Here is an 11,247-nt window from a genome sequence, read left to right as displayed (position 1 = left end):
AGATTTCAAAATGTTTTGAAGTTGTGCAACAATACAATATTTGGGGAATTATGGACCTTTCCCTGATAATGGTGCTATTAAGGATAATGACTTTGTGTTGACGTGATAATTTGATTGACGTCTTTGGGTTTGGACCGTGTTTTTGTCGAGGTAAGGTAAAATGCTTTGTTAAACAGCCCATTATACAACTTGAACACTCAGGAAGACATTAATGACCTGAGTTCCGTTGAGTTAAGTAAATTTACCAGTAGATTCACCATAGCTGGAATTTCACCAGTAAATTCACCATAGCCAGAATTTCAACAGTACATTCACCATAGCCAGAATTTCAACGGTAGATTTAGAATCATCAGATCTAACAGCAATATCCACTTAGCCCGACCATATTTTTTCAAAGGGAAAAGAAAATTTATTAACCAAGCCAAATTCTATTTAATAACCTTAAAACATACCTTTTTAGGCCTTTGTTCTAGACAAAAGTTAAGATTCAAATTGTTTGGTCCGTTTGCGCCAATTGTGGTGGCACCTCCCTAGTCGGTATATTATGACCCATTTACTTTCAAAGTTGAACAGCCCCTTTTTTGAGAACAAATTGAATTTTAAAAAGCTCCACAACGACATGCAATCACATTTCACAATAACTCTCCGTTAGGTAACATTCAAGAAAAAGAAGGTTGTGTTTAGGCTTTAATAGACCTGATGTTATTAAAGAGGATGGTCACCAATTATTTCTTATAAAGTGTCTTCAGATAACATCAGGAATACACCCCTTTCCAATACGTGGGTGTTAATAAATAGAATAATTTAATTTTGGACACCCTATAAATAAAATTTTCTGATACGATGATTTTAATTGGCCACGTATTGGTGTCATTATCACAATTATATAATTGCAAGCCCGTTGGCGTTCTTTATAAAACGAAATCTGGTGGTAGAGTATAGAGAAATTTTAGTTTTAGAATTTTAGACATTGGACTCTTCCAGAAAATGTTCGTACATGGGGGATGTGAAGGATGTATTGTCCGGGGGGTATCAAAAAATCTACAAAATTGACCTTGTCCGGGGAGGTAAACTTGCTCTGTTTGGGGGCAAAAATATTTGAAAATAAAAAATAATAAATGAGAGGACTGAACTGCCGTGTTGAAGATTTCGGAAAAATAAAGGTGTGATACTGATAAATTTTCTCCTTTGATTGCATCGCGGTTTATGTATCTTATTAATTTTTATGCAATAAATCCACAGGCCCTAATATATTGACGTATGTGAGCAGAGAAATCCATCAAAGAATTTCTTTCTTTTGACCTAACTGTATTTCTATGTATTGGGTCCAATAAAGCACAGTCTCTGTAAGTTTTTTTTTTATTACTTTGCTTCTCTTAAGTTCCTAACTAGCCATAACTTTCATTAAGGTGCCACCGCAGCAAAACGAACACATAGAGTTGAATTTGCGTTCAAAAGGAATGATCTTAGCCCTACAGTAATTTTTGTTAAGAGTGACCTCTCATCTGAGGCAAAATTCTTTCAGATGCTAACAAATGTGTCAAGGGAGTGATTTATAGTCTACTTAGAGTGACATCCGTGCCTTGTCTTACACGTTTTTTATAAGAACAATTTCATAAGCATACGAGGCTGAAATTTGGCCAAAACCTAAGAGCAAATTAAGATTTCAGAAATTACTGAGAAATGTTTCCATTTTAATTAATATTGACATTTAAGGCTGAAAAACTCATATAAATTTGAGAGCAGCCCAGCCAGAATCATATGACTTACTGGTTCTTCCTATAAAAAGCGTATATATCTGCAAATACTGCTCTTCATATGTTATTAACTACTTGTGGTATAAAAAGAGAATTTCCCAGAAAAGGGAATTTCCTTAGATTCATTTAATTCTCCAGGGATAAGAAAAAGACAAAGAGACATTTCAGAATGAGTAATCAGATCAAAATAACTCCGGAAAAGTCTTTTTGATGATGATAAAACAATAGAGAGACCGTAAGATGAGAATGCTACCGTTAAGCGGAACTAAAATACTGAAAAACGCACAAACGCAAACGCAAAATTATGAGATGTTTGCCCAACTTCCTTATGCGTGAAGCTATGAATGCCATCCTCAGAAGCTTTAGGCTTCCTCCGGTGGCAACAAAATATACTCTTGACTTTTTGGCATTTTTTATTGACAGCGAATGTAGTAAAAATAATACTGTAAAACAAAGACTACTTTAGGCGTAGAGACTTTCGCGAGGTCGAAAAATCGCGAGACATACGAGATTTTCTTTTGCGAATTTGACGAAAGTCTTTTTCGCGAGCACATACTTTCGCAAATCAAGATATAAAAATGAAAATTTTCACATGAAAAAAACTGCTTGAAATTAGCTGAAAATGCAATCGAAAATGCAATCGAAAATGTCCTCTCTTGCCAGAACTTTAGAGTGGTCTTTAAGCCTAAAGTAAAACTCAGTTTTGAAAATATATCGCGTAAATTTATTTTCGTGAGACTGTTATCACTCTGAAAAAAGGCAAGATTCGCTAGATTACGTGAACCCACATTTGTGCATTGAACCCAAGCCAAACAAACCAACCTTAAACAATAATAATTGTTCGATTGTTTGTTACACAATTAATTGTTTACTTTATATTAATCTTGTATTTTTCATTTATTAAAAAAAATGATTATGTGGCAAGGAAGAAATTTTTCATAGTACTACACCTAGTATTCAATATTTCAACCAAAAAGAACAATTAGGACGTGAAAAGCAAACTTCGGATTTTATATCAAATTCTTGTGGTTTAACTTCACTTGAAATTGTGACAAAAATTTTAGTAGAATTGAGAAATCTATGAACTACCAGTAGCCAATACAGAAATTTTGGCCAAATGAAAAAGACCGTATATTGCACTCCAATTTCGATAATATTGATTGACAACTAGCTTTAATTTGATTGACGTATCGAAATTTTTTCCCAATTATGATATTGAGCTAACATGTGAGCTAGCTGGTCTACCTGTTAACTGCAATTCTAATCATCTTTTTAGAAAGAGATAAGAACGAAGGTAATGTGTTGGCTTGTAAAAAAGGGTGCACCCGTAGATAATCTTAGTATAGTAAAAGTGTCTGAAGAAAAAGTACGCCAGCCTAACAAGCCTTTGAATGCCTGTTCTGTTCTTGCTATAAACTTCTAAACTAAAAAAAAGAAAAGGGGTGCAACTACTACGATATTGCTCTATCCCCACAGACACACAGCTCCTAAAATGTAAGAAATTTCGCACTTTATTTGATAAATCATAAAATAGAGCAGGAACTCTCTGTAAGGGCCCAAGTCGGGCCTGTTTTTAGTAGACTGCGTCTTGTGACAAAAATGGAATGCGATCGATTTGAAAAAGTACCGTCGTGCTTTACCATTAATCTAATCAGATCTGCGTACAAGAACCATTCTGGCTCAAATATAAGGTTGACCAATTTTCTGGAAAGGAAAAACACTTAATGAAATTTGAGATTTAAGTCTTGATATACCTTATCGGCCCTTTTTACGCCGGCCTTTATTACGCCACATGCCCAAAAATAACCCCAATAAGGGGGGATGAGCTGGAGTTTTTACAAGATACTTCACTAATTGGTCATTTGAAGCGATAGAGATGACGCGTTCTTTAAAAAAAGTAACAAAATTGTTTTATTATTGGTTAACGACCAACCAAATCAAATAAGAGCTTGTAAAAACTCCAGCTTGTCCCAATAAGGGCCGGCGTAAAAATGGCCGATAAGGTAGTGGAGTAAGTTGATTGGCTTTTCTTTGTTTACAGGAAGAAAAATTCTTTTGGTCGTGGAAATTGACGTCAGTTCTAGGCGTGGTTTTCTTCACACTAGGAAAATTGATTTCTTAAATGATTTTCAAACAATTGCTTCTGATTACACGTCGGTTTCCACAAATGATGTGGAAAAAGGTCCAATAAATTTTTGGTCATATCAAGTTGATTGATGATATTAGGACCCAAAGGACGGATTGCGTAAACAATAATTGTTATTAAATGAAAATAATTGAATATCTTGACCACATTATGTAAAGAACTTTCAACTTCTGAGATATTCTAGCATGTCGAATGAGAAAAACTTGATTTGAAACATTTGTAACACTTTTTCTCTGTCAATCTTTTTTCTGATGCAATCGGCCGAAGTCATGGCGAGTCCCCCAATCGTTCATTTCATATTCCAACAGAGAATTAACGGCCAAGCTAAAGCTCTCAAGGAGTGGGCCAACATTTCATCGGAAAGGAACCATAGTCGGCCTTTGATGTGCAGAAAACGAGTGACGAGGGCTTGAAATCAGGCCTCCCACTTCCAAATCCTTGACACGGTCTGGTAAAATTCCATTATCTGACCTTTGTGGATACCACGTGGAAAACGGCAACATTTGTAAAAAGACCCTTGGAAAAACTATTTTAATACCTTAAAGTGATCGTGGACGAACTAAAGAAAGTATTTTACCCCCTGGAAATTTTAGAATAACTTTTTACTCCCTTGGAAAATGAAAAGATAATCTTTTAGACCCCCTTTGAGATTCTTCTCGGGTTACCCCCTGGAAATGTGTGTCCATTCCATACATTCTCTTTCGAAAATGGTCGATAAAAATATTTTGCAGTGCAGCAAAAAATTGATGAAATTCATACCCTGACAGTGCATTTTTCTCAAACTTTCAACTCTTTAGCAAAAAAATCAAAAATTGCAAAAATTTGCAATTTGTCCTAGATTTGACGAAATTTCCAGCATTACAGTGCATTTCTGATATCTTGAAAAATATAGCCTTGACCGCCCTCCCCCCGAATTTCTCTTAAGAATGGTGTTTTTTTATTTCATCATGGAGATTCTCAATTTTTTGGCAAAAATCATCCGGAAATATTCTTACGGTTAGGACCCAAACCCAGCCTAAATCTAACATGCAATACATATTATCTCAAGGTAAAATTTTGCACTTTTGTGAGAGCTTTTAGCATTACTTGGGGACAACACTTTCAAGTAACATGCCCTAAAAAATAGAATTATTTTCAATTACCAAGTTCCCTGATGGTGGTATTCTTAGCATATTCTTAATTTTTTTGGGCCAATTTCATTATGAATATTCTTATAAAGTATATTGTTATAAAAAAAGCGTGTAGCTCATCTCTTTAGAGGTCATTGGAAGAGACGAAGAGGGCATGATGGGGCTATATATCAACACTAAGCCTTCTAAACAGTGCTTTCTTCGATCAATTTAAGTAACATATAGAAAATATGTATACCGAGTTTATCGTTCTACAGCTGCAATTTGAGCTTTTACTACAGTAAGCTCATTTAACGTCAATCGATAATTCGATTATCAGCCGGGTTGAGAGAGAATACCAAGTTTATGTTTCAGAGATATCAAAGGCGACGGTAAGTGAGATCGATACAAAACAAAGTCGATTATCAGCCGGGTTGAGAGGGAATAACGTACGAGTGAAGGTAGAGAGTCACCATATTTCCCTGGCACCCTGCCTGGAAGTGCTTGATAGAATGAGATAGAATGAGAGAACGATATATGAGTGAAGGTAAAGAGAAAACATGCATAGGAACACAAGAATGTACTGAGCGTCCCATTTAGTACACTTTTAAGGCAGTTGGACAAAAATTTTAAACAAGAGTGATCGAATGCGTTAATGTGAACCACCAGGGAACAAAGACAGTTTACTCCCAGCACATCCACACTGTATTGTTGAACTGATACCTAGAACAGCCACAGACTGGCTTCTTGAGTTTCTTCTGTTTACCTAATTCCCTTCACATAGCATGGCCGGGTGAAGGTATATTCACTTGTCTAGTGGTAGTGGGAATCGAACCCCGACCTCCTGGACGGAAGACAAGATCGATAACAACTTCACTACTACGATATTACCACCATATACAGCAACCCTCATATAACCATACATCCTTGATCATAAATTGACCATAATATAACGTGACAATAGTTTTTTTTTTTTTTACTTTAAAAAGCTTATTCTACTGAGAGTAACAAGCCATACTTTAATGAAATTAACTTTCGCGGGGATTAAATTTCGCGGATGGGCCTATCCACGAAATTCAAAAATTAAATTTAATTTTTCTAAAGTGATTCTAAATTTTGCAAAATCGGGGTAGCAAACAGAATTGTTCTCAAAATTCGGAAAATAACGAAAAGATTTTCTTCAAAGCGGGGTTTGAGTAGTCTGATTTGCGGGACGAAAAAAACACGATAAAAATTAAAAAATTTCGCTGATCGAAGAAAGATTTCAAATTTTTCGCCGGTACTTAATTTCGCGATTGAGGCCCTTCCAAATTTCCATTGGGACTTAATTTCGCGGATTTTCGCGGAAATTAATCCCCGCCAAAGTTTATGCCGTTAAAGTATTCATTTCTCAAATTTCACCAGATCATAATGGGATGTTCCATTAAATTTTCATACAGGGGGGAAGACGAACTTTTTCAAGTCAAAAAGAGATTCTTAGAAATTTGTGGATACCACGTGGAAAACGGCAACATTTGTAAAAAGACCCTTGGAAAAACTATTTTAATACCTTAAAGTGATCGTGGACGAACTAAAGACAGTATTTTATCCCCTGGAAATTTTAGAATAACTCCCTAGGAAAATGAAATGATAATCTCTTAGACCCCCCTGGAGATTTTTCTCGGGTTCCCGCCTTGAAATGTGTTTCCATTCCATACATTCTCTTTCAAAAAGGGTCGACAAAAATATTCTAGTTTAGGTAGGTTGGAATATATAAGCAGAATTCCTTTCCGAGGAAAGAGGGCAATGGGTTTACCAGACGGTATGTGCAGCGAAACCTTTATGAACCGCGACCTTGCAGCAAAAAATTGGTGAAATTCATACCCTTACAGTGTATTTTTCTCAAAATTTCACCTTTAAAAGCAAAAAAATTTGCAAAGATTTGCAATCTGTCCTAGATTTGCTAAAATTTCCAACCTTACAGTGCATTAAAAAGTCCAGCCTTACAGTGCATTTCTGCTATCTTGAAAACATAGCCTTGACCGCCGCACATACTCGTTGGTCAATAAGGCTGACTACCCCCTCTCCCCTGAATTTCTCTTATAAGAATGGTGTTTTGCTATCTCATCATAGATATTCTCAATTTTTTGGCGAAAATCATCCAGAAATATTCGTACGGTATTCTTAGGTTAAAACCCAAACCCAGCCTAAATCTAACATGCAATACATATCTCAAGCTAAAATTTTGCATTTTTGTGAGAGCTTTTAGCATTACTTGGGGACAACACTTTCAAGTAACATCCTCTAAAAAATAGAATTATTTTCAATTGCCAAGTTCCATGATGGTGGTAATCTTAGCATCTTTTTAATATTTTTGGCCGATTTCATCTGATTATTCTTATAAAGTATATTCTTATAAAAAAAGCGTGTAGCTCATCTCTTTAGAGGTCATTGGAAGAGGGCATGATGGGGCTATATATCAACACTAAGCCTTCTAAACAGTGCTTACTTCGATCAATTTAAGTAACATATAGAAAATATGTATACCGAGTTTATCGTTCTACAGCTGCAATTTGAGCTTTTACTAAGCTCATTTGACGTCAATCGATACTTCGATTATCAGTCGGGTTGAGAAATAATGATATTATGAGTGAAGATAGAGAGTCTATCACCATATTTCCCTGGTACCCTGCCTGAAAGTGCTTGGGATTCGAACACAGTCCATTGCGGTGCAAGTATGTGATCGAAACCTTGACACTACCAATCGGCAGAATGTTGTGAGACATAGTGATAGCCTTATCCAGATGGTGAGTGAATATGTGTACTGAGTTTATCGTTCTACAGCTGCAATTTGAGCTTTTACTAAACTTATTTGACGTCAATCGATACTTCGATTATCAGCCGGTTTGGGAGAGAATAATGTACGAGTGAAGGTAGAGAGTCTATCACCATATTTCCCTGGCACCCTGCCTGGAAGTGCTTGATAGAATGAGATAGAATGAGAGAATGATATATGAGTGAAGGTAGACAGAAAACATACATAGGAACACAAGAATGTACTGAGCGTCCCATTTAGTACACTTTTAAGGCAGCTGGACAAAAAGGCTTTCTGGAAAATAGTAAGAAAACGGAAGACTTCGTCCTTGTTAACTTACGAAAAAAGCTTGATGTCAAAAAGGTAAAAAGAGTATAGACAGCCCATAAGACAAACCATTATAATTGGCAAAAGTTGATTCTTGGCCGGATAAAACAAAAATCAACTTGCATTATGCAAATGGTGTAATAAACCTAAAACCAGTAATTGGAGTCCGACCTTGGTTTGAGAAAAGTACCTTTGAGAATTTGGTTGAGGATAAAAAATAAAATTTTCTTCATTTGTTACAGGTTACGGATTCTTATTCCTTTGCTAGAGATGCTTGCCGAGAAAGTAGTGAATAAAATCAAGACGGCGAAATAAGTATGGTTTGAAATGTCAATCAAATTGTGTACTGGCAGTGATGTGTTTGTGGTTGAAACTGGTTAGAGATGTAATTAAAGTTGTGATATTAATCGTCCTTTAAAAACATGTAAGAAAATTTCATACAAAATCATTATGATTGAACCAGGATCTTCTTCTCCACGAGACAGATTGCAGTGATTTTCTGCATTATTTTCAATGCGGTTTTAAGAATAACAGGTTGTTGGCACATGATAATACCAATTAAATTGTAATGATTATTGGTATAATGGATATTGATCACTTGAGTTCTAGCAGTTAGTATAAAAGGAGGACATTTTCTTCGAGAAAATCAGTCAACTCCAAACATTCAAACAATCACTAAATTAACTAGAAAAAATCAGTTTAGGTTTATCAAAGTTGGGAAAGAAAACTCAAAAACTACAACGAAGAGTCAAGATGAATCTCATTGCAATAGTTCTTGCATTGATTACAAATCTGGTAATCTCACAAGCTGAATATGTTCGAGTTTGCTACTACACGAATTGGTCACAATATCGTCCAGGAAAAGCCAAGTTTTCACCATCACACATTGATCCTTTCCTTTGCACACATATCGTTTATGCTTTTGCAAAGATTGTCGAACATCGTTTGGAACCTTATGAATGGAATGATGATGAATATGCAAATTATTACAAACAAATCATTAATTTGAAAAACAAAAATCCAGCATTGAAGATACTACTTGCTGTTGGTGGATGGAATCACGAATCTCAAGGAAGTCCTTTCTCCGAGATGGTCAAGACACGCTCAAACAGACAAGGATTCATTCAACAAAGTATCCAATTCCTCAGACAACGAGGTTTCGATGGATTGGATTTAGATTGGGAATATCCTGCCAGCAGAACATCTCCTTTATCTGACAAACAAAGATTCACAGTTCTTTGCAAAGAACTTCAACAAGCCTTCGACCAAGAAGCTCGATCTTCTGGCAAAGAAAGATTAATGCTGACGGCAGCTGTAGCAGCAGGAAAGACAACAATTCAAAGAGCTTACGAAGTTTCAAAACTCGGTCAATCTTTGGATATGTTGCATTTGATGAGTTACGATCTTGCAGGAGCTTGGGATGGTAAAACTGGTCACCACACATCAATGGATGCTAACAGGAAATGGTCCGTTCCCGTTGGATTAGATACATGGATCAACGGTGGATTTCCAGCTAATAAGGTAGGTAAAGATTTAGATTTTTAAGATTTTGCTGGCCTAAAATCCAGTTATTTTGAATTGTCAGAAGTACTGGATAATACATGTTTTTTTTTTTCATATCAAAAGACAAAAAAAATTATCATATAATTCCTCTATTATCTTCAGATTGCGTTGGGTTTGGGAACATACGGCAGATCATTCACATTGACTTCAAAGTCCAATTCAAAGATGGGAGCAAAATGTAAAGGAGCTGGAGCAAGGGGTCCTTCCACCAGAGAAAGTGGGTTCCTCTCATATTACGAAATTTGTGACAAAATCAAATCTGGAATGAAAGTAGTTCAACACCCCAAAGCAATGGCACCATACGGTCACAAAGACAATTATTGGGTTGGTTATGATGACATTGAAAGTTTGAGATATAAAGTAAAGAAACTGATCAAAGGACGCGGATTAAAAGGAGCCATGTTTTGGTCACTTGATCTGGATGACTTTTCTGGAGCTCATTGTAACCAAGGAAAATTCCCTTTGTTGAATGCTGTGAAGAAAGAACTTGGTGCACAAGGAACAGTTACTTCAATCATCTCCAAATCAGCTCACATCAAAACCAAACCAAAGATTGGCGAGAAGTTATTGAAGAGCACCCGAACAACCACCACAACAACAAAAGCACCAATGAAATCAGCATCAAACAAGAAACGATGTTTTGCAGCCAATGTATGGCTTGGTCATGCTGCAATGGATCAATGGTGCATTCGAAACTGTGCTGACGGAATTTGTGATCCTCGCTTTTGTTCCTGTGATGAAACAAGAATGAAATCATCTACGACAACCACCACTGCACCAGTTTCAACGAACCCCAAGCCTACGACAATGACCATCCGACAAACAACTGTTACCACGAGGCCTACAACTACCACAAAATCAAAAACAATGAAAATTCGACCAATAACAACCACCACTCCACAAACAACAGCTACTGTCCAATCAGCAATTATGACGACTCAACCAACAGCAACGGCCGTCCAAAAAAACATTAAGAAATCCACCAATAATCCAGACCAATCTTCAAACAACATGAAAAATAGAAAAAGAGCAAAGAAATGTTTTGCTATAAACATTTGGTATGGGCAACCATTAATCAACGATTGGTGTCAAAAGAACTGTCGTGATGATTCTTGTGAAGGTTACAAAAATTATTGCTCCTGTGATCTTGACTGGAAACCAAATACATCTTGCAAAGCCAGCAAACTTTTTAGTGCAAATAATAACATTGAAACATGGTGCAACAACACTTGTCCGACTGGTTATTGCCCAAAAGCATTTTGTCATTGCGATTAAATGACTAACAAAGGGCCAAGATTAAACGCAATGAAAAAATTACTTTTACAGTTTTATTTTTTTTTGTAAATTGGTAGATTTTCTAAACTCCTGTATTGTAATTGAATTTTTTGAATAATTATATAAATATCTCCTTCCTAAAAAGTCTTAACAGTAATTGAATTTGAATTTAGATTTCTTTGTAAAATATAGATAATTTTATCAAGATAAAAAGTAAATACTATGTTAAATCTTTCAGAACTTTGTTTATCTCCCTTTTCTTGTTTATGATACCGT

At 35.9% G+C, this 11,247-nt stretch overlaps 1 pseudogene; it reads left to right on the top strand.

Annotated features, from left to right (window-relative positions):
* The first annotated feature begins 8,886 nt into the window (after positions 1-8,886).
* LOC136800769 (chitinase-3-like protein 1 pseudogene) lies at positions 8,887-10,971 on the top strand (annotated as a pseudogene).
* The last annotated feature ends 276 nt before the right edge of the window (positions 10,972-11,247 follow it).

This window comes from Clytia hemisphaerica, unplaced genomic scaffold, assembly GCF_902728285.1.
Source record: "Clytia hemisphaerica strain Z4C2 unplaced genomic scaffold, Clytia hemisphaerica genome assembly, whole genome shotgun sequence".
Lineage (NCBI taxonomy): Eukaryota > Metazoa > Cnidaria > Hydrozoa > Leptothecata > Clytiidae > Clytia > Clytia hemisphaerica.
Note: the sequence above shows the minus strand (reverse complement) of the source record. Positions and strands in the feature narration are given on the sequence as shown.